Source organism: Rhinatrema bivittatum, chromosome 1, assembly GCF_901001135.1.
Source record: "Rhinatrema bivittatum chromosome 1, aRhiBiv1.1, whole genome shotgun sequence".
In the NCBI taxonomy this organism is placed as follows: Eukaryota; Metazoa; Chordata; class Amphibia; order Gymnophiona; family Rhinatrematidae; genus Rhinatrema; species Rhinatrema bivittatum.
In genome coordinates, this window is record NC_042615.1 from 761,047,695 (window position 1) to 761,068,401 (window position 20,707).

General features: G+C 44.1%; 1 protein-coding gene across 1 annotated transcript in view; it reads left to right on the forward strand.

The window, feature by feature from the left end:
• Positions 1 to 2,578: 2,578 nt before the first annotated feature.
• Positions 2,579 to 20,707, forward strand: part of PDZD2 (PDZ domain containing 2) — a 718,708-nt gene continuing 700,579 nt past the window's right edge. The window contains 1 exon segment of the mRNA XM_029579361.1: positions 2,579 to 2,767. The gene's annotated coding sequence lies outside the window, so the exon portion shown is untranslated.

The following is a 20,707-nucleotide window of genomic DNA, read 5'->3' on the forward strand; positions in this document are numbered from 1 at the left end:
AGGCCTTGGTAACAGAGGGGCAGATTCCAGTGTGGTGACAAATCTCCCTCACCCTTTTTATATGGGTTCTTAATTATTGGATGCTATTCTCTTTGTCATCATTTTGGCAATATTCTTTTTAGAAGTATGGCTTATTATGATTGATTTATATTTCTTGATTTATGAGGATTGGTGATGTGTTTATGCTTTTCCATTGCTTCATAATATACAGAGTCTCGCTTGTTGGGAGTTTCCAGTTCAGTTTCTAACTACACATTTATATTTTATGGTCTCTGTATTCTCTATTTGGTCAGGCTCTGTCAGTGTCATGCATATGTAAGCGAGGTGAGGTATTTTGCTAGTATATATTATATAGTTTCTATGTAGGAATTAGAGCAGACTGGTTTGTTCTGCTTTCTTAACAGGAGGTGTTAGGGCCTGGTGTAATATTTGCCTTTTCATAAATAGGGTTGTTCCTGTTTGAGCGCTTGCAGCTAGTACTGTTTTGGTATGGGATTTTGAAATGTAAACTGACTAGTGTAAAACAAATCAATTTTGTTACTGTAAGTTGATAATCTTACTTAATTTTTTTTTTCTTTTTGTAATTTTTATATCAGCGAGGAAAAGACCTCAGCGCTGGTCCGGACTATGTTGTTTATCAAGTAAATGCCAGGATCTAAAAAAAACCTCTCTCTTTTCTTTATTATTTTATATTTATCAAATCTGTGAAAGTCCTTTAAACCTTTCTTCATCTTCACTCTCCTTACATGAGCAACGTAGCAAAATCTTATTACCCAGTGTTATCCATATTACAGCAACAAATCACCCAGTGGAAAAGATTTAAACCAAAAATTGTTTTACTTATCTCATAATGGAGCTTAGTCGCAAGTCTTCACAAAGAAGAATTTCACGTCAATATTCTCAAAAAACACCTAAATCGGCTGCTGGAAAAATGCCATATTTGAAACTCAAGCTAATTCTCAAAAAGCACCAGATAGTGACTGCTAAAGATGCCGACGTTGGCAACGTTTTGCTAATGCTGCGATTTGTTGCTGTAATATGAATAACATTGGGCAATAAGATTTTGCTACGTTGCCGATGTAAGGAAAGAAAAGAAAGAGAGAGGTTGGTTTTTTTAGATCCATGATTGCACTTACTGGCATTGACTTGATACACAACATAGTCTGGACCAGCGCTGAGGTCTTTGCCTCTCTGATATAAAAATTACAAAATTTATATAAAAAAGAAACACATTTTTTTTTAAAGTAAGATTATCAACTTACAGTAACAAAATTGATTTGTTTTACATTAGCCAGTTTACATTTCATTGATATTTGATAGTAGTGTTTCCCTAATTGGTAAGGGATTTTTACTATATTGTTGGCTGTCCAAGGGCCAAACCCACAACTCTGACACATTGCAATGGGCTTAGTACTATATGGGTTCCAAATGACTTTTTTTTTGCAGGGTTCTCTGGTTGGTGCCACAGCAGTGCATGTTTTTCTGTACAACAAACTGGTGCCAGCTGCAGGGCCCAGCCAGCATCAATTTTATGTACCGGTAGGAAGGGGAAGGAGCAGCTGGGGATCATTCCTTCACAATTTAGAAATTTTGGATATGTAGATGGGGTAAAATAGGTTCGGGGGAGTGTAATAATTTTCATAGTTTTGACTGCCATAGGGAGCAGGGCTTTTTTTGGCAGTAGAAGGGGGACTGGGACAGAGCATAAAACTGACAGTTTGTATTCTGGCTGAAATGACAGGTGTCAGATGGCACCTTATAGATTAACCAGTTTATTCAACCACGAGATTTCGAGGTTAGTTCACTTCATCAGGTGCATTGTGTGTTGGTTATTGGGGGGGAAACAACAAAAATTTTGTGTTTAAAAAAAAGGAACGGGTGGGGGGGGGGGGGAGTAGAGTGAGGGATGGAGGGCAGCACAGCAATTTTTCGCACAGGGCAGCAAAAATGCTGGACACTATTACAGTACTTACAGTACTTCTAGGAAAATTCTGCTAAAAACATTTAAACCTTTGCATCTTTAAATAATAACCTTTTTTTCTGTATTACATTTTAAATTAATTACTGAAAGATTGTCATGTATATTGTTGTTTTGACCAATATAAAGTATGTAGAAAAATATAAAGTTTTTATGTGTAGAATTCTCCCAGGATTTAGCACTGGGTAAACCCAGCTCTCCGAGTTGAGTTTCCCATGGCGCCCTGACCATCACATTCTAGCACAACCGATGGGAATGGGGCAGCAGCAGCAGCACCACATAGTTCTTCAAAGGCTGAGGCTTTTCTCCTATTTCCAGATAAACAACCATCATGAATGATTATCAATCTTTGTGCTACTGTAAGGCGGAAACACCAGAAGTAAATGTGTGTGCGGGCTATCGATGTTCCGTCAGCCCCTGCTCTGCCGGGGCTCTCTGCCTGCCCCTCTCTCCGGCAGCTCCTTGGCTCCCGCCTCCTCCTTTATGTTTGAAAGCTCCTAAATAGCCCCTGCCGGGCTGGCGGCTCGGGTTGCGCTGTATTTTTGGACGGGGAGGGGCGGCTGCTGTTTTCTGTTGGTTCAATGGGACGCTGGCAGGAGAGCAGCTGCAAGTGTGTGAGTGAGTGAGTGATACACAGCGGGGGAGGGGCAAGGGGGGAGACCCGCCAGGACCTCGGCAGCCCGGCCCGGCCCGGCTCGGCTCGGCTCGCTGGCTGCTGCTGCTGGAGCGAGGCGCACGCAGTGGCGGGAAGTTCTGGAGCGGAGCCCGCCGTGCTGCGGTGCCAGAGCGGTGAGTAACTTCAGGATTTGTCTTTCCTTTTTTTTTTTTTTGTAAACTAATATGTTAAGCAAGAAGGGTGCGAGATCAGCGTGTGTCGCTAATTCATCCATGGGAAGAAAAGTCGGGGAGAGCTCGCCCGCCCGCTTGCTTCTTGGGGACTGGAGGGCGGGCTCCGGGTTTAAGGTTGTTCCAAGGCGGAGGGAACTTTGTTTGACTGGTCGGAAGAGGGGAGCCTGCAGATCATCACACCCCGGGGTTTTTGGCACCGTGCACGCAGTTCCCGCTTTACCGGAGCCAGCTCCTGCCCTGAGATGAGCACTTTTGCCGCACATTTTAAATGAGCTGCGCCACTGCCGTGCACACGGGGCTGTGCGATCTGTGGCTTCTTCTAAGCTGGGGGCACTCGGCCGTGCAGTAAAATATTTGGTGATGACAGCAGAGACCTAACGGCTTGAAATATCTGACAGATTTTATCAGGAACTGCATCTTGATCGGGCTCCACGGTCATTTGTGGTGTGAAGCTGCAGATCAAATCCTCTTTCCTATGGACACTGCAGAAGCAATCCTGGGAGTCTGCCTTTTAGCCCGGTGCCCAGCGTGTAGTTTCTAAAATGATTTTCTGCTGTGATGATTATGTCATGCAGTATCAGTTTATCCTGTGACTGTTCTCTACATCCTGCTCCCCCTCCTTTGCAAGTTAATTAGATGTCATGCCTAAGGCGATGAACGGTTAAAGGTAAGGAAGGTATTGAAGGCATTAAACATTACAGATCGCATTTATTTATCTACATTACAATGCAATCCCAAAGCATTAGAAATACCTAAAGGGTTTTTTCATATGTTTAGATTAATTTCTAAAGCCATTTACCCAGGTAAATAAAGTAAGAGAGGTAATAACACACGGGCCGATACAGTACAATGCACTCCAACGGAGCGCACTGTTAACCCGCCATTGGACACGCGTTTTCCCTTACCCATTATTCAGTAAGGGGCCGAAAATGCGCGTCCAACCCGCCGAACCTAATAGTGCCCTCAACATACAAACAGTAAAAACTGCTTTTCTGTGCACCCTCCGACTTAATATCATGACGATATTAAGTCGGAGGTCCCGAAGGGTAAAAAAAGTAAAAAAAAAAAGAAAAAAATTTGAAGTCGGACCGCGGCTGTCAGGTCGAAAACCGGTCGCTCAGTTTTGCTGGCGTCCGGTTTCCGAGCCCATGGCTGTCAGCGGGCTCGAGAACTGACGCCGGCAAAATTGAGCGTCAGCTGACAAACCCGCTGACAGCCGCTGCTCCGGGCCAAAAGGAGGCGCTTTTGCCTGTTTCTACCGCCGGGCCTCATTTAAATACAGAATCGTGCACCGGGAGAGCGGGCAACACCCGCTCTCCCGCGGACTTTACTGAATCAGCCCAACAGTAAGTTAATTGTAGTAGAAGCAAAAAAGTTTTTTCAAATAATCAGGCCGATGCAATATCTGGCACTTGGTCAGTGCGCCGCTGAATGCGTGGTTGGATGCGTTAGACTTTCGCCCGATGCAATACTGGGATTAGTGCATCCAAAATGTGCGTCCAAAACCAGCGCGTAGCTAATAGTGCTCATCATGTGTAAATGAATGTTGATGAGGTTATTAGCTAGTACGCCCGATGTAAAATGTTACCTGACACGCTTGTTTTTATGCTCAAAAATTAACGCCAACCCCGGAACTGGCATTTTGAGGTGCCCCAACCCATGCACAGAAAAGCAGAAAACACTGCTTTTCTGTGGTTCCTCCGACTTAATATCATTGTGACACTAAGCAGGAGGAACCACAGGAGCAGCAAAAAAATTAAAAATAAAGCTCTTTAAAGCGGTCAGGTTAGAAAAACATTCTCTCAATTTACGAGCGTCCATTTGCCTAACCCGTGCACAGCCACGTCTCCTGGGTGCTCGATGACGTGGATGTGCTAATGACGCACAATTTATCCCTAGCGCCTCTTTTTTAGTGTGGCAGCTCATTTGCCTATTGCATCGTGCGCCCAGGAGAGGTGATTGTGCGCGCACTAAAAAAAAAGTGCGTCCAGTTTGGTCGCACATTTTTAGCGCCTCAGTATTGCATTGCCTATTGTGCCTGAATGTGTAAAGTCTGAAAAATATTATGCAAGAGTGCAAAATTTTATTTAATTCTTTAGATAAACTGGAGTTCAGGAATGGCTATAGGTTCTTTTTTCATATAAATTTTATCCATATAAAAAATAGGCGCAGATACTTAGTACCCATGTAAGCTATCAAAAGGAAAGTACATGCTACATTCCCTCTGAAAATTAAGTTTACGATGTGTATGTATACAAAGTACCCCCAAGTTTTCCACCTAGGCAGACACTTTGAATACTACCTCCTTTCTGTCCATAGGGAAACTGCTTGGGTCATCCGGCCCTTACGTACAGGCCGATTCAGTAAAACATGTGGGAGAGCCAAAGCTCCGAGTTGAGCGCCCGCTCTCCCGACGCGCGCCCAGGCACTTCTCCTGGGTGCTCAATTCTCTATTTAAATTAGGTGTCGTGCTAATAAGGAGGCACTAGGGACAATAGCACATCTCTAGTGCCTCATTAGTGGAAGCGGCAGCTGTCAGTGGGTCCTACAACCGATGCTTAATTTTACTGGTGTCGGTTTTCGAACCCACTGACAGCTACGGGTTGGAAAAACGGACGCTGGCAAAATTGAGTTCCCATTATCGAACTCGCCAACTGGCGGGCAGATTTTTTTTTTTTTTTGGATTTTTAAATTTTTGGTGCCTCCGACTTAATATCGCTTGGGCAGGCGTCAATTTCTGAGAGTAAAATGTGCGGCTCGGCCACACATTTTACTTTCAGTATTCCAGGCTAATAACTAATAGGCCCATCAACATGCATTTGCATGTGATGAGCTCTATTAGTTTCGGGGGGGGGGTGTTTGGCAGCGCGTTATCCACGCGCTATTACTCCTTACGGTATAAGGGGTAATAATAGCGCTTCTAAAACGTGCAGGCAAACAGGGGCGCACCATTCTGTATCGGCCTGATAGCAAGGAGAACTATAATAAAAGCAGAGTCGGGAAATTCTCCTGAGCAGCAGTTGCATTAGGCTGAAACACTTTATAATTTATTGACTGCATCTCTGACTTTTGCTTTGCAAGATCTGTTCTAGTAATCTCATGGTTTTACCTCCTTTAAACTGCTTTCGAATGTCGGAGAATGTTTATTGGTAAAATGTAGTAGGACCCACAATGCAGTCTCTGAGTGTTCTGGTGTGTCTTAACAGTCACTTGTAAAATTGTAATGAGACATATTGTTGGCCAATGTATCACGATCATTTTTTTTTTCCTGTTTCACCCTTCCTACCATCCCTCCTTACCACCTTCTCCTCCTGCCTTGCTGTCAGCATTCTGTTTAGTTTATTTAGGATTTGATAAATCACATTTCTTTGAACATAATCAAAGTGATTTACAAAAAAAAGTGACAATGAGTCAATAATACATAAATATAAAATAAATCATATAAAATTACATAAAAATAATTACAGTTAAAAATAGATGATCCGTGGATGTATGGGCTCCCATTTTTGTTTTGTTGCCTTGTTGCAGCCAGTACAACAGGGTCACCCAGACACGGGGAACTACGACTGAAACTTAGAAAATAGTGATTGGTGTGCAACAGTCGGGAGTGGGACAATGATCTTGCACTATTCAAATAGTTCTAGATATGCATTGTTTTGTGACTGAGTATAATGTTATGAAATGCACACATTTTTATATTTTTATTTAAAATAAAGATTACAACACATTTTTATTTACAATAAAGATTACAGTAAAGTGATACGAGATATGCTGAGCACAAGAAGAAACAGAATACATTCAGTAATAAGTAGGGAGTGAACAATCATGTAAGTCAAGCAAATTGAAGGAAGAACTCTACAATTAGAACAGTTGGGAACAGCCAGGGTACTAACTGAGGAGAGAAATAAATCCCTGTTATAATGACTGAGAGAAGACCTGGCTGAGATCCCGAGCTTTGATTTTCTTGCGGAAGGTAAGGTAAGGAATTTCCATGTGTAGTTCGTGTGGAATTTTGTTCCATAATTTTGCTGCTAGGCAGCTGATTGCTTATAGCCAGGTGCTTGTTGTGCTGATGACAGCGCTGGGGAGGCCAACATAAGAACATGCCATACTGGGTCAGACCAAGGGTCCATCAAACCCAGCATTCTGTCTCCAACAGTGGCCAATCCAGGCCATAAGAACCTGGCAAGTACCCAAAAACTAAGTCTATTCCATGTTACTGTTGCTAGTAAAAGCAGTGGCTGTTAACTTAATTAATAGCAGGTAATGGACTTCTCCTCCAAGAACCTATCCAATCCTTTTTTAAACACCGCTATACTAACTGCACTAACCACATCCTCTGGCAACAAATTCCAGAGTTTAATTGTGCGTTGAGTGAAAAAGAACTTTCTCCGATTAGTTTTAAATGTGCCCCATGCTAACTTCATGGAGTGCCCCCTAGTCTTTCTATTATCTGAAAGAGTAAATAACTGATTCACATCTACTGGTTCAAGACCTCTCATGATTTTAAACACCTCTATCATATCCCCCTCAGCCGTCTCTTCTCCAAGCTGAAAAGTCCTCACCTCTTTAGTCTTTCCTCATAGGGGAGCTGTTCCCGCTGTCTTGTACCAAGTCTTTCCAAATGACCTATTCTCAAAGTTCCCTGATCGTTACCTCTCTCACTTTGCTGGTTTAGGAGATGGGAATTCTGTCTTTTTTTTTCTTCACTGACTTTTTTGTGCAGTCTATTTAAACATTGACTGTACTGTGTTATATAGTATAAAGAGAACAGATGTACATATCCTTTGCAAAACATTGCACTAGTAAGATTGTCTTAGCCTATACAAATATTTATTTATTTATTTATTTATTTATTTATTTATTTAAATTCTTTTAATATACCGATGCTCAAGACCAGGTCTTATCGTACCGGTTTACAATAAACTAGGGGGAGAAAACCATTTAACACTGAAAGCGAAAGTTACATTACAACAGGGAATGTGGAACAAGGCTGTTAGAGAAAAAAAAAAAGGATAGATTAACAATTTCTAACTGGAGAGCGGTGCATGTAAGCAGAGAGTAATTGCTTACATGGTAAGAATTATATACAATTTAAGCGCAGTTAGCAGAAAAGCAGTTCCTTTGTGCGGCGGAAAGAGGACATAACGTGAGGGTAACCATACGGCTTCTGCTTGGGCGAACAGCCATGTTTTTAATTTTTTTCTGAATGTGGTATGACAATGTTCCTGGCGGAGATCTGGCGGGAGAGAATTCCAGTGATGCGGACCAGCAGTTGATAGCGCTCGTTTTCCAATGGCGTTGTGTATAGCGGATTTGTTCGGGGGAACCTGGAGGGAGTCTCTGTATGCAGATCTGGTAGGTCTTGCTGAGGAGTGTGGTTTGAGGGGTATGGTGAGTTGGAGAGAGGATTGCTGAAATATGGTTTTGTGAATGATGGTCAGTGTCTTGAAGAGAATTCTGTAGCAGATGGGTAGCCAGTGGAGTATTTTTAGAATCGGTGTGATGTGGTCCATATGGCGAGAGTTTGTGAGGATCCTGGCTGCAACGTTTTGCAGCATTTGAAGAGGTTTGGTAGCAGAGGCCGGGAGACCAAGCAGCAGCATATTACAATAATCAATCTTTGAGAATAGTATGGCTTGAAGGATCGAGCGGTAGTCATGGAAGTGTAGGAGAGGTCTTAACTGTTTTAGGACCTGTAGTTTGTAAAACCCTTCTTTAGTGGTGTTAATGAATTTTTTAAGGTTCGTTCTGGAGTCTAGGATGGCTCCAAGGTCTCTCACTTGATTTACTAATGGAATATTAGTAGTGTTGGCTAGTGGGTTATTATCATTGGGGGAAATGACCATCAGTTCAGTCTTGGACGTATTGAGAACAAGGCCTTCTTTGTTTTGACTGATGAACTGATCTCTTTTTATCAAGGTTTTTCACTTGCATTGGAGTATTGTGCTTTTTTTTATGGGGCAAATGAACTTGAGCTGGATTTGAACCAGTGGATTGTGGGGCTGGAGCTTTCCCTGTGAATCACTCAGATGATAGTGAAGCAGACCAATGCAGTCAGGTGTGGTGAGGAGAACGCACAATTTTACTCACACTTGAACACACATTTAGTGCATGCAAACGTTACTGCCAATGCAGGAGGGAGGTTTATGCACACAAAATGTGCACTTACAATAGTGCGTCCTGCTTGGCGTCCTTGCATGGAAATCCTATGCAAATGAGGGCATTAAGTAGTTCTCCCTGATGCAGACCTGTGACCATTCCTTTGAGGTTCCCTGTTAGTCCTCAGGCAGGGCCGGTGCTAGCTTTTTTGCTGCCCTGTGCGAACAATTGTTGTGCTGCTCCCCCCTGGTTCATTCAGGCTCTGACCCAGACCCACTAAAAAAAAAAAAGGACTAGCTCCCTCCCGCAATACACACTCTAAAAACTGTCACCTCCCCAACCCTCAGATATTCAACCCCCTGCCCTGCAATCTAAGGGGAATGCAAGGGTATTAGATGCCCTAGGCAGTTCCGGTCCTCGAGGGCCACAAACCAGTCTGGTTTTCAGGATATCCCTAATGAATATGCATGAGAGAGATTTGCATGCACCCTGCCTCAGTTGTATGCAAATCTATGTCATGCATATTCATTAGGATATCCTAAAACCTCGACAGGTTTGTGGCCCTCGAGGACTGGAATTGCCCACCCCTGCCCTAGACGAACCTTATAGCCTTGCACAATGTACCCCCAGCCTGCTCCATGCACACACAGTTAAGAATTATGCATTTATAATAACATTTTACATGAAAAAGATCAAAGTAATCTGAGGTAAAAATATCACTTACATTATATTTACATTCATTGCTGTGATGCCAACCAAAAATTCCTGCAAGCCCCCCCCCAATTGGAACCATTATTTATTTATTTAGCATTTTTATATACCGAAATTCTGGTATTAGACCTCTTGTAATGTGTATTGTGTGTGGGTTTGACCCTCCAAAAGCCCTAAAACACTAATACACTTCCTATTGGGAGATTACCTCACCTCAGTCACACATGCAGAACATAAGCAGACTTTCATCAAATATAGAATAGAGCAGCGATTCTCAACCAGGGTGTCGCCAAGCACCGGCGGGAATGTCGCGTGCTACCCGGTCTCTCATTGCTCTTCTCTCCCCTTCCTCCACTGAGCGAGAGGTGGACATTCTTCCACTACTGCTGTTGCCTCCCGGGCTATCAGAACATTCAGACCTGGCTGGATGGGAATGGGAGCAGTGTTCGTTGAAGCCGGCAACTGCACCATGGCCTTTTCTTCTTCTCGCCCCCGCAGCCCAGAAGAGGAAGTGATGTGTAGCGGGGTGCGCGGGAAGAAAAGCCATGCTGCATTGAAAAGCAGCGGCAGTAGCGTCCCCAAGCAGCAGCACAGATCTGGAGCATAAACTGAAGCAGCCAGCGATCAGTAAGGGAGTCAGCAGCGTTAGCCCCCACGGTCAATGGCATTCTTCTTTCCTGGGCCGTGGGGGTTGGAGGAGGCTCTACAATTTGTGCTCCTGGGGAGGGAAGGAGCCAGCAAGAAACAGCCAGCCAGCCATGCAGCCAGGAAGTGTATAAGTGAGAGAGAGAGAGAGAGCCTGTGTGTGACTGAGAGCCTGTAAGTGTGAGAAAGCATGTGTGGGTGATTGACAGCTTGTGTAAGTGAGATAGAGAGAGCATATGTTTGATTGAGATCCTGTGTGTGAGATAGAGAGAACATGTGTGCGATTGAAAACCTGTATGTAAGTAAGAGAGAGAGAGCATTGTGTGATTGAGAGAGACTGGTCAGACAGGTGATGTGTGTATGTGTGAGAGAGACTGATCAGGGAGATGACTTTTGTGTGTGTGAGTCATGTGTGACTGAGAGAGAGACAGAGACTGATTGTGGTCCCTAAGGGAGAGGACCATGAAGACAGCTTTAGCAGCCACTGCTGCTTTTGTTGTGAGCTACTGGCCTGCAAGGGAAAGGAGTAGGAGAGCTGCTGGAGATAGTAAGTAAAGGTGACTTTTTAAGTTCATTTTTCTTGATTGACTGCCATTTTAATTACTGGGTATTATGTGATATGTCTGCTGTTTTGAAATATTTTATTGGTGCTTGGAGAATTTTTAATAATGTTTAATTGTTAGATGTTATTCTGTTCATTGGCTATTTTGAAACATTTAGTAATTTACAATTATTTCTGTATGGAGATCTATAGTAGCTTGACTTGTTCTGTTTTCCTAATGGGAGATGTATTGGTGTTTAGGGCCTGTTTTAATATTTGTAGGGTTGCCTTTTCATAGGTACTGTTGTTCCATTTGAGTGCATGCCATAATGCAGGTATAACTTTGTGCAGATTAGTTTGTGTGCATTATTGCAGATCCTGGTACTATATTAGATGCTATATTTCTGCATGCAGAGTGGCTTTTTTGGATTTTCATTCCAGTTTCTGTCTCCATATTTATAATTTGTGGTCTTTCTGTACTTTGTGAAGGTCAGTTCTGTGTGTGTGACCGAGGTGAGGTATTTAACTAGCATGGCTAGTTAAATACCTCACCTTCAGGCCAATACAGAACGGTGCACTCGGCCGAGCGCACCGTTAGCCCCTGTCTGGACGCGCGTTTTCAATGCGCTGTTATTACCCCTTATATAGTAAGGGGTAATAGCGTGAGGAAAACGCGTGTCCAACCCCCCAAAAAGTAATAGCACCCGCAACATGCAAATGCATGTTGATGAGCCTATTAGTTAGTCCCGCGCGATACAGAAAGTAAAATGTGCTGCGAAACCGCACATTTTACTCTCAGAAATTAACGCCTGCCCAAAGGCGATATTAAGTCGGAGGCCCCAAAAATTAAAAAAAAAAAAAAAAATCAGCCCGCGGCTCGCGGGTTGGAAGATGGACACTCAGTTTTGCCAGTGTCTGTTTTCCGAACCCGTGGCTGTCAGCGGGTTTGACAACCGACGCCGGTAAAATTAAGCGTCGGCTGTCAAAACCCGCTGACAGCCGCCACTTCTGCCAATAAGGAGGTGCTAGGGACGCGCTAGTGTCCCTAGCGCCTCCTTATTACCGCGGGCCCTCATTTTAATACAAAATCGAGTGGCCTGGGTGCGTGTTGGGAGAGCAGGTGCTTGCCTCGGAGCGCCGGCTCTCCTGCGCATTTTACTGTATCGGCTCGCTTATTTGTAGTGTTTTCTCAATAGAGCATGCATTGGTTGTGAACTGCTGTCTTTTTATAAGCAGGGCTATTGCACCTGATAGTAGAGGGGTTTGTTTTGCTGTTATTGCAATAACACCAGAATATTTTATTTGTACAGTGAGTTGTATGGGGAATGATCTAGTTCTGATGAGGGTCGGGGCTGGAGGGGGGGGGGGGTCCTGTGGATGCATTTAGTCTTGTGACTGTCATGTTTCAGTGTGTCTCACATGTGAAAAGTATCTATCAGGTGTGTCCTGATGGAATAGAGCAAACCATAAAGTAGAAATACAAACGTGCCAAAACGTTTGCAGTGCAACAATAAAAAACAGAACCATTACCATTCCTAAAACATCAAATAAAATCAAGAAATGTAATAAATGCATAATCATAATAGTAAAAACATACCAATAATATTTCAAAAACAGATGTTAAATAAAAGATCAAATAATTAAAAACTCATATACAATTTTTTTAATGTTCCAAACACCAATAAAATATTTCAAAACAGCAGACACGTCAAATAACACCCAAAAATTAAAACTAAAAAGGATTTTAAAATGAACGCTCTCCATACCTGGGAACCTTTGATTTTTAGTTACACTGGAGATTGTTGTGGATTAGTGGAAGTAGGGTGCACAATCTTTCTCTTCTCTTTCTCTTTCTTATATATACACATACACAAGCTCACACATACCCAGGTGTCTCCAGCTCTTCTTTGGTTGGGATCTGCTAGCAGCCTTGGGCCCTCCTCTTCATTTTGCCTGTTGGCAGGTTGAGATTCACCTGCAGCCCCATTCTCTCTCAGACACACACACCACACACACCCATCCCAGGCAGTCTCCTGTTCACATCTTCCTAAATCCCAGGCAGGCTTCCATTCACATTCACCCACCCAACCTAGGCAGGCTCCCATTCTCACACACACCCAACCCAACCTAGTAAGGTTCTCATGCATGCATGTGTGCACACACACACCCATCCATCCCAGGCAGGCTTTCAATCACACCCACCTATCTGCCCCAGGCAGGCTTTTATTCACACCCACCTAACCGTCCCAGGCAGGCTTTTATTCACACCCACCTACCCGTCCCAGGCAGGCTTTTATTCACACCCCACCTACCCGTCCAGGAAGGCTTTTATTCACACCCACCTACCCGTCCCAGGCAGGCTCTTATTCACACCCACCTAACCGTCCCAGGCAGGCTTTTATTCACACCCACCTTACCCATCCCAGGCAGGCTTTTATTCACACCCACCTTACTCATCCCAGGCAGGCTTTTATTCACACCCACCTACTCGTCCCAGGCAGGCTTTTATTCACACCCACCTTACCCGTCCCAGGCAGGCTTTTATTCACACCCACCTACCCATCCCAGGCAGGCAGGCTTTTATTCACACCCACCTTACCCTTCCCAGGCAGGCTTTTATTCACACCCACCTACTCGTCCCAGGCAGGCTTTTATTCACACCCACCTTACCCGTCCCAGGCAGGCTTTTATTCACACCCACCTACTCGTCCCAGGCAGGCTTTTATTCACACCCACCTTACTCGTCCCAGGCAGGCTTTTATTCACACCCACCTACCTGTCCCAGGCAGGCTTTTATTCACACCCACCTTACTCGTCCCAGGCAGGCTTTTATTCACACCCACCTACTCGTCCCAGGCAGGCTTTTATTCACACCCACCTTACCCATCCCAGGCAGGCTTTTATTCACACCCACCTACCCGTCCCAGGCAGGCTTTTATTCACACCCACCTACTCGTCCCAGGCAGGCTTTTATTCACACCCACCTTACTCGTCCCAGGCAGGCTTTCATTCACACCCACCTACCCATCCCAGGCAGGCTTTTATTCACACCCACCTTACCTGTCCCAGGCAGGCTTTTATTCACACCCACCTACCCGTCCCAGGCAGGCTTTTATTCACACCCACCTTACCTGTCCCAGGCAGGCTTTCATTCACACCCACCTTACCCGTCCCAGGCAGGCTTTTATTCACACCCACCTTACCCGTCCCAGGCAGGCTTTTATTCACACCCCACCTACCCGTCCCAGGCAGGCTTTTATTCACACCCACCTTACCCGTCCCAGGCAGGCTTTTATTCACACTCACCCACTCACCCGTCCCAGGCAGGCTTTTATTCACACCCACCTACCTGTCCCAGGCAGGCTTTTATTCACACCCACCTTACCCGTCCCAGGCAGGCTTTTATTCACACCCACCTACCCGTCCCAGGCAGGCTTTTATTCACACCCACCTACCCGTCCCAGGCAGGCTTTTATTCACACCCACCTTACCCGTCCCAGGCAGGCTTTCATTCACACACACACATATATGCATCCCTTTGACTTTTACTTGCAACCTTTCCTGCAACTAATTCTCCATCATAAAATAAAAAGTGTTTTTCTACTTCCCTTCTTTAGTTTTGATTTTTTGCCATTTTCCTTGTTTCTGAATCATTCAGAATGTCCGTCTCACAAAAAACTCATCTTGCGCCTTTTTCCCAGGCAGGCAGGACCCCTTTCTCTGTTGCTGCTGCTGCTTGGAGATGCTTCTCCTTTGATGGGGAGAGCAGCTGTTCCGTGGCCCTTCCGGAAGGTTAGTCCCACAATTTTGAACACTCGTGCTGTGGGCCTCCTGCTTCTTCTGCCGCTGGTGGGGTGGGGCGGCCACATGGGCCTCTCTCTGCTCTCGATGCCGCCCCCTCCGCCTGTGCCACCCTGTGCATTTGCATGCTTTGCACACCCGGTGGCGCTGGGCCCGACCTCAGGGATTTTAAAGGGGGGTTGCTGGGAACAATACACTGTTCTCTGAAACTTGAGGGCTGCGAATCCTGCTGAGCCTGTAGAAGTGTTTATAGTACCTTCAGAGGTTTTAAAAGTAGCCTGGCTGCCTTGTTAGTCCTTCTGCACACAGCAAAATAAACATTAGCAAAAAAAAAAAAATCATTGGGCTGACTTAATGCATTTTTGGCTAGCTTTTGGGGGGTTAATACTCTCTTCCTCACGTCAGAAGTGTTTGTAGTCTATGTGAAAAGTAAGTGGACTATTCTGACCTGGTCTGGAGTGATTGTGAATGCTGTGATTTGCCTGGTGCTGTTGGATTGGAGTGCTGAGAAGTGTCTGTGCTCTTTGCTTGAAGAGAACCTGTTTTATCCTTTATATTAATGCTGCTGTTTGTGAATAAACCCTACACTGAACTTACAAAAATTGTTTAAGTATCCTTTGGCTAACAGCTTGACGGATACTGTATTTTGTTGCCCTTGAGAGTACTATTCTTGATAACCTCTGGTCTCCATGGGTCTTCTCCCTTCACACTTCCCTTGATGGCTTCTAAATCTTGGGGTTTAACTCTGTACACGTTGGGCTCTCCTGTTCTGACAGTTTTTCAGAAAGCCATTATTATGATCCTCTACTGTTGACTCTCTCAGGCATTCCTCTTGGTGAAGTCTCTATGTCTTACTCAAGATCTTTCTGCTCACCCTCAAGGCCATGGCTCCATGATCTTTGCTCTCATGACTTGAGATTTGCTTTTGCACCCCCTCCCTATTCCTGGGTTCTACATTGCCATCCATCGCTTGTCTATGTCCTCCTCACTTGGCTCCTGTGCTCCCTCCTGTGCTGCTTAATAGCCCATCAGCACCCTGATCTCCAGACCAGAGCACTGGTCTCTCACTCCAGCATGCTTTTCCTCTCTTTTTAGTGCCAAGCACTGGTTGTTGTGATTTGGCAGGCATGTGTTTTCTCCCATGAGTCAGCCAGACACCTCCCCTGGCCCCTACTGGTGTTTCCCCGTTGGATTCACTGCAGTACATTCCAGTGAACTACCATGTCATAAACTGTGCAACACACAGGGTGTTTCTGTTTCAGCACCGATTTTGTATTAAAGTAAGATTTATTCATTATGCTAAATATGATATTATAGATGTATGGAGATAAATATATTTAGGGGGGAAAGGTAACTTTTTTTTTAAAGAAGCAGTGTTGCTTCTGAGCTTCTAAAGTATCGTTCTGCTGATTTCTCGGCTTCCTTCTTCCTTGGATGCTTTTATTGCTTGTTGATTTTACATTTTCACATGCTTGCAGAGTAAAAACACTGGACTCCTTTAACGATGGTCACATCATCTGCTTATAAGTTTCCTTTGCTAGGGTGATTCATCAGCTGTTTATTTTGTAGATGTATTAAACGGAGCAACTGGGAAAGAAGCCGAGCAGGAGCTTTCAAGACCACAGAGGGACCTGTGTGGCCTGAAAAGCTAATGTATCACAAATTTTTTATTTTTTTTTAACAAATTATCACAGACCACAAAGATTCCAGTTTTCTCCAGGAGCAACCCAGCTGCTAGAACTCTCCACTCAAGCTGTATTAAGAGATGCTAGCGCAAATTTTATATTTCTATTGTTGTTGTTAACCTCAGATGACAGTATAGGTACAACAGTGACACATGGCTATACATACAATGTTTATTTAAAGACCTCCAAAAAAGCCAGATGAATACATCTCATAAAACATTATGATTTACAGAGGTCTCTTAAAAACCATCAGAACTTTTGACAGCAAGAGGGTGACTAATAACTGTAAGCCAATGGTTTTAGAATATCAGGTGGTGAAACAACACATGGCTAAGGATGGATCTCATACAGGTGAACCTAGAGGTCAGTACATGTTTATCCGCAAAGGCTAATAGGAGAGGCCATGTAAAATAAAATAAAAATAAAAAGCTAATTTTGTACATAATTTGATGGATAAGGCTCTTCATTTTCCATATTCGCCAAAGTTTAGAAGATCACTTCAAGACATTTCCATTTTGCAGAAACTGCAGACCTGGCAGCTAGGAGGAGATTGTGTATTTCCCTTCTGCACAACTGCACAGGATTTTGGACCAGGTGGAAAACCCAGCAAGGCAAGGAATTGCACCAGTTCAGCAGTCAGTTTGAGCCTGTGATCTCATTAATCACCTTGGACACATCTATTCAGACTTTCTGGATAAGACACTCCTGCTATTTGTGCCGAAACAGGTGAGTACCTAGTTTTGTCAGCTGATGCAGTCTAAGCCTTACCCCTCTGCTATTCAGTAGGGAAATCAGAACTGCAAGCCCCCTGTATTCAGTTGGCTAAACCAGGATTGAAAAAATGGAGTCGGCTGACAGTCCTCACAGCATTCCGGTCAGTGGCCGAAGAAAAGGGCCTTTTCATAACTTCAAAAGCCTGATATGCCTTAGTGTAGAGCTACAAAAGTCAGACAGGAAAAGAGAGACTTAATAATTATATTTGTTCTAATTGTTGACTGTATTTTAAAACACAGTTTTGGTGCGGTAGCATTTCTGCTTTTAAGGGCCTGCTTTCCGAAGCTTTTTTTTCTCATAAGACATGGAATGGGAGAAAAGTCTTGGCAAATCGAGCCCTAGTAAGGATGATATTAGGAATTCTTACCCATCTTAAGTTTAATTGACCTGATTGGTTTGTGAAGCTGTGAGAAGAGAATGTGACCATTCTCTTCTGGACACACCCAGCCAAGTCAAGTTTTCCAGATATTCCTAATGAATATGCATGAGTGATTTGCTTGCATTACCTCCATTGCATGCAGATCTTGCTCATGCATATTTATTGCGGATATTCTGAAAATCTGACTGGCTGGTTGGGAACTCCAGGTCTGACCAGCAGAACACTGTCTAAGGAAGTGATGTGAGAGTTACAGAATGGTCACTGGAGTGCTTTCTGATCTGTAGCTGTACTTTTAATGCAAGATGTTTCCATACAACATGAGAAACTGTTTTTAATAAGTGTTGACTGCTCTAGGCTTGCAGAACTCCCAAGTGATTCAGTTTATCTTGGGGGACTTTAGCTATTTCTTTGGGTTTGAATCTCTGTCCCGGTGCATTGTGGTATTTGCAGTCTTACTTTTTTTTTTCCATTTTTTAGTTTGCACTGCAGGTACCAGTATGCATCAGGAGTATCTTAAATCTAGGACTGGCCTAAAATTTACCTCCAAAAATTGGGTCAGTTGGAAGTTTTGGAGTTGGATCCTTTTTCTTGCTTGTCTGTTCTAAGGTGTGGACCTCTAGTAACTATAATGGCCCTGGGTAACACAAAGTGCAGATGTTGCTGCACAGGACTTTCTAGCAGCTGTGGGTCCCTGGAGAGCACTGGAGTCCTACTAGGCTGAGTATGTCTGAAGAAGAGACTTATATGGTCTCATAAGCAATTTTATGTTGATCTACAGCATGCTCTTTGGCCCATACCTTAGTCCACCAGGATTCCAGTTGTACTCTGGGAGCAAACCTTTACTTTCCAGGCCTTTTGCTCATTGTCTTGATTTAGATCAATCCCAATAGCACTTTTGCCCTCACTGGATTGCTCTCCCGTTATCACCCATTAGGCTATTGTAATTTGAATTATTTGCAGGCTCAAATTAGCCCAGGCCTGGTCATAGCTCTGTGGTTCCAACCACATGTGGAGCTTGAATTAGCTAACGGGATTGTTCCAAAGCCTCTCAGTCAGCTCGATACAGTAACATTCATTTGAAGATTTCTCGTCTGTAACGAGCTCGCTGCGCACAATTCGGACGCGTAAGGCAAACCAGCGATACAGTCTCCAGTTTCGCGCGTCCGTAGCGCTTCTTAAAACAGACGCGTAACCCTTCCCCACCCGGCATGTAAATGAACGAATTAGCTGTATAATGAAGGAATTAGCTATTCCCCTCTGATACCGTAACGCGCGCTCAGGTTATCTCATTAGTAACGCACTGTTTTGCCGCGGCCGTAACGTCTTAGTTTACCGCCTCCCCCTAGTAGGAGTTAGGACTGTGAGTCTAGTAACAAATCCATCGACACCGCTTAAGACACTCAAAAACAATAAAACACAATAAAAAAAAAAGCGATACAGAGATGATCGAGAAAATGTAATGATGTGGGACACATAAAACCTGTCAGAAAAAAAAATAAAAATTTTTAAATACCTGTCGGAGGGCTGCGTGGGTCCAGGCCGAGAGGCAGTCACGGCATGTGACTGCCTTGAGCGCCGAATCGCAGGGGTCGCACAGGCGCGCATTCATTCACTGCCGGTGGGGGCTGCCGAGAGGCAGCCCCCACCGGCAGTGAATGAATGCGCGCCTGTGCGGACCCGGCCTAGATTTAACACGCGACCACCTGCCGCCCACCGACCGTCTCGAACTAACGCGTGTCCCCCCGCCGCTGCTGCCGCCTGGAACAGGCGCTCACCCGCCCGCGGCCTAGATTTAACACGCGACCACCCGGCTCCCGCCGCCGCCTGGACCCACGCGGCCCTCCAACAGGTATTTAAAAATTTTTTTTTTTGAACACTCAGGTTTTTACATATTTTGGTATTTTTTTTTTTCACTTCATGGTGCCTGTCATTTCAAATGTCATTTGAAATGACATTTGAAATGACAGGTACCAGCGCACCCTGGTTACTGTATAGGCGCTGTATTAAGCGCCTATACAGTAAAATGGGTTACGCGGGCATAACCCTTCCCTACTGCTTTAAAGCCGCGGCATGCATTTGCATGCGATTAGAGGAGAGTATCGGGGAGTTAGTGAAGAGAACTGTGCGTGCGGGGAGGAAGGGTGCGCCTGACACTGCCGCACTGTTATTACCGCGGCCTTACAGGATCGACCCGAGTGTCTTCTCTCTTTCCAGACACTCATTGACTGTTTATATGACATAGTAACTGGACTAGTCTGCTCGTAAAGCTTACCCTGCCATCTCCTACAATGCATAAATCTGGCATTCTAAGTTACAACATTATAACCATATTTACAGTAGAACATCTTCTTGCATCTATTCATCTGGTGACATTATTCTAAAAACTGGTGGTTAGTGACATTCTAAGAATTGATAGATGTGAAAATGTGACAACACTAAGTATATCTGCGGTAATACAATTAATGGAGCTCTAATATGAAGAAAACGTACTCTGAAACAACAGGTGCACTATAAGACGCACCTGACCATAAGACGCACCTAGGATTTAGAGGAGGAAAATAAGAGAAAAAAAAATTCTGTCCCCATGAGGGGCTCTGTATGGAGCTCCCCCCTGGTGGCCGTCCGTGGGATATTTTTTTTTGTTTTGTTTTTTATAGTAAGGCAGAGAACATCCACACAGGTACTTACACTCACTGGTTTTCTCTCCCTCACATACATACATAGGCTCTTTCACACTCACTAGCACTCTCCCTCACATATACACATACCCACAGACAATCACACACTCTCCCTCATACACACAGCTCTCTCACACCAGTTATTTTAAACTTTCATGACTGCTCCAAAGTTCAATAATAAATAGTCAAGGCTATATTACATTGATTAGGAGAGCAATTTGCTCCTAATATTTCAACAGGTAGCCAACACTAAGTATATCTGCGGTAATACAATTAATGGAGCTCTAATATGAAGAAAACGTACTCTGAAACAGCAGGTGCACTATAAGACGCACCTGACCATAAGACGCACCTAGGATTTAGAGGAGGTAAATCCTCTAAATCAGCACAGGCAGTAATTCTATTTGCTTTTCATTAATTTCAGCTGTCAAATTGCTAATCAGTTCTGAAAAGCCACATTGCTTCATATGCAAGAAACATTTTATCAGAAATCACTGAAACACACAAAGAACCAAAAAAGCAAAGGTCTGTGTCATGTATTCTCTGTCCCAGGCAGTATACCAC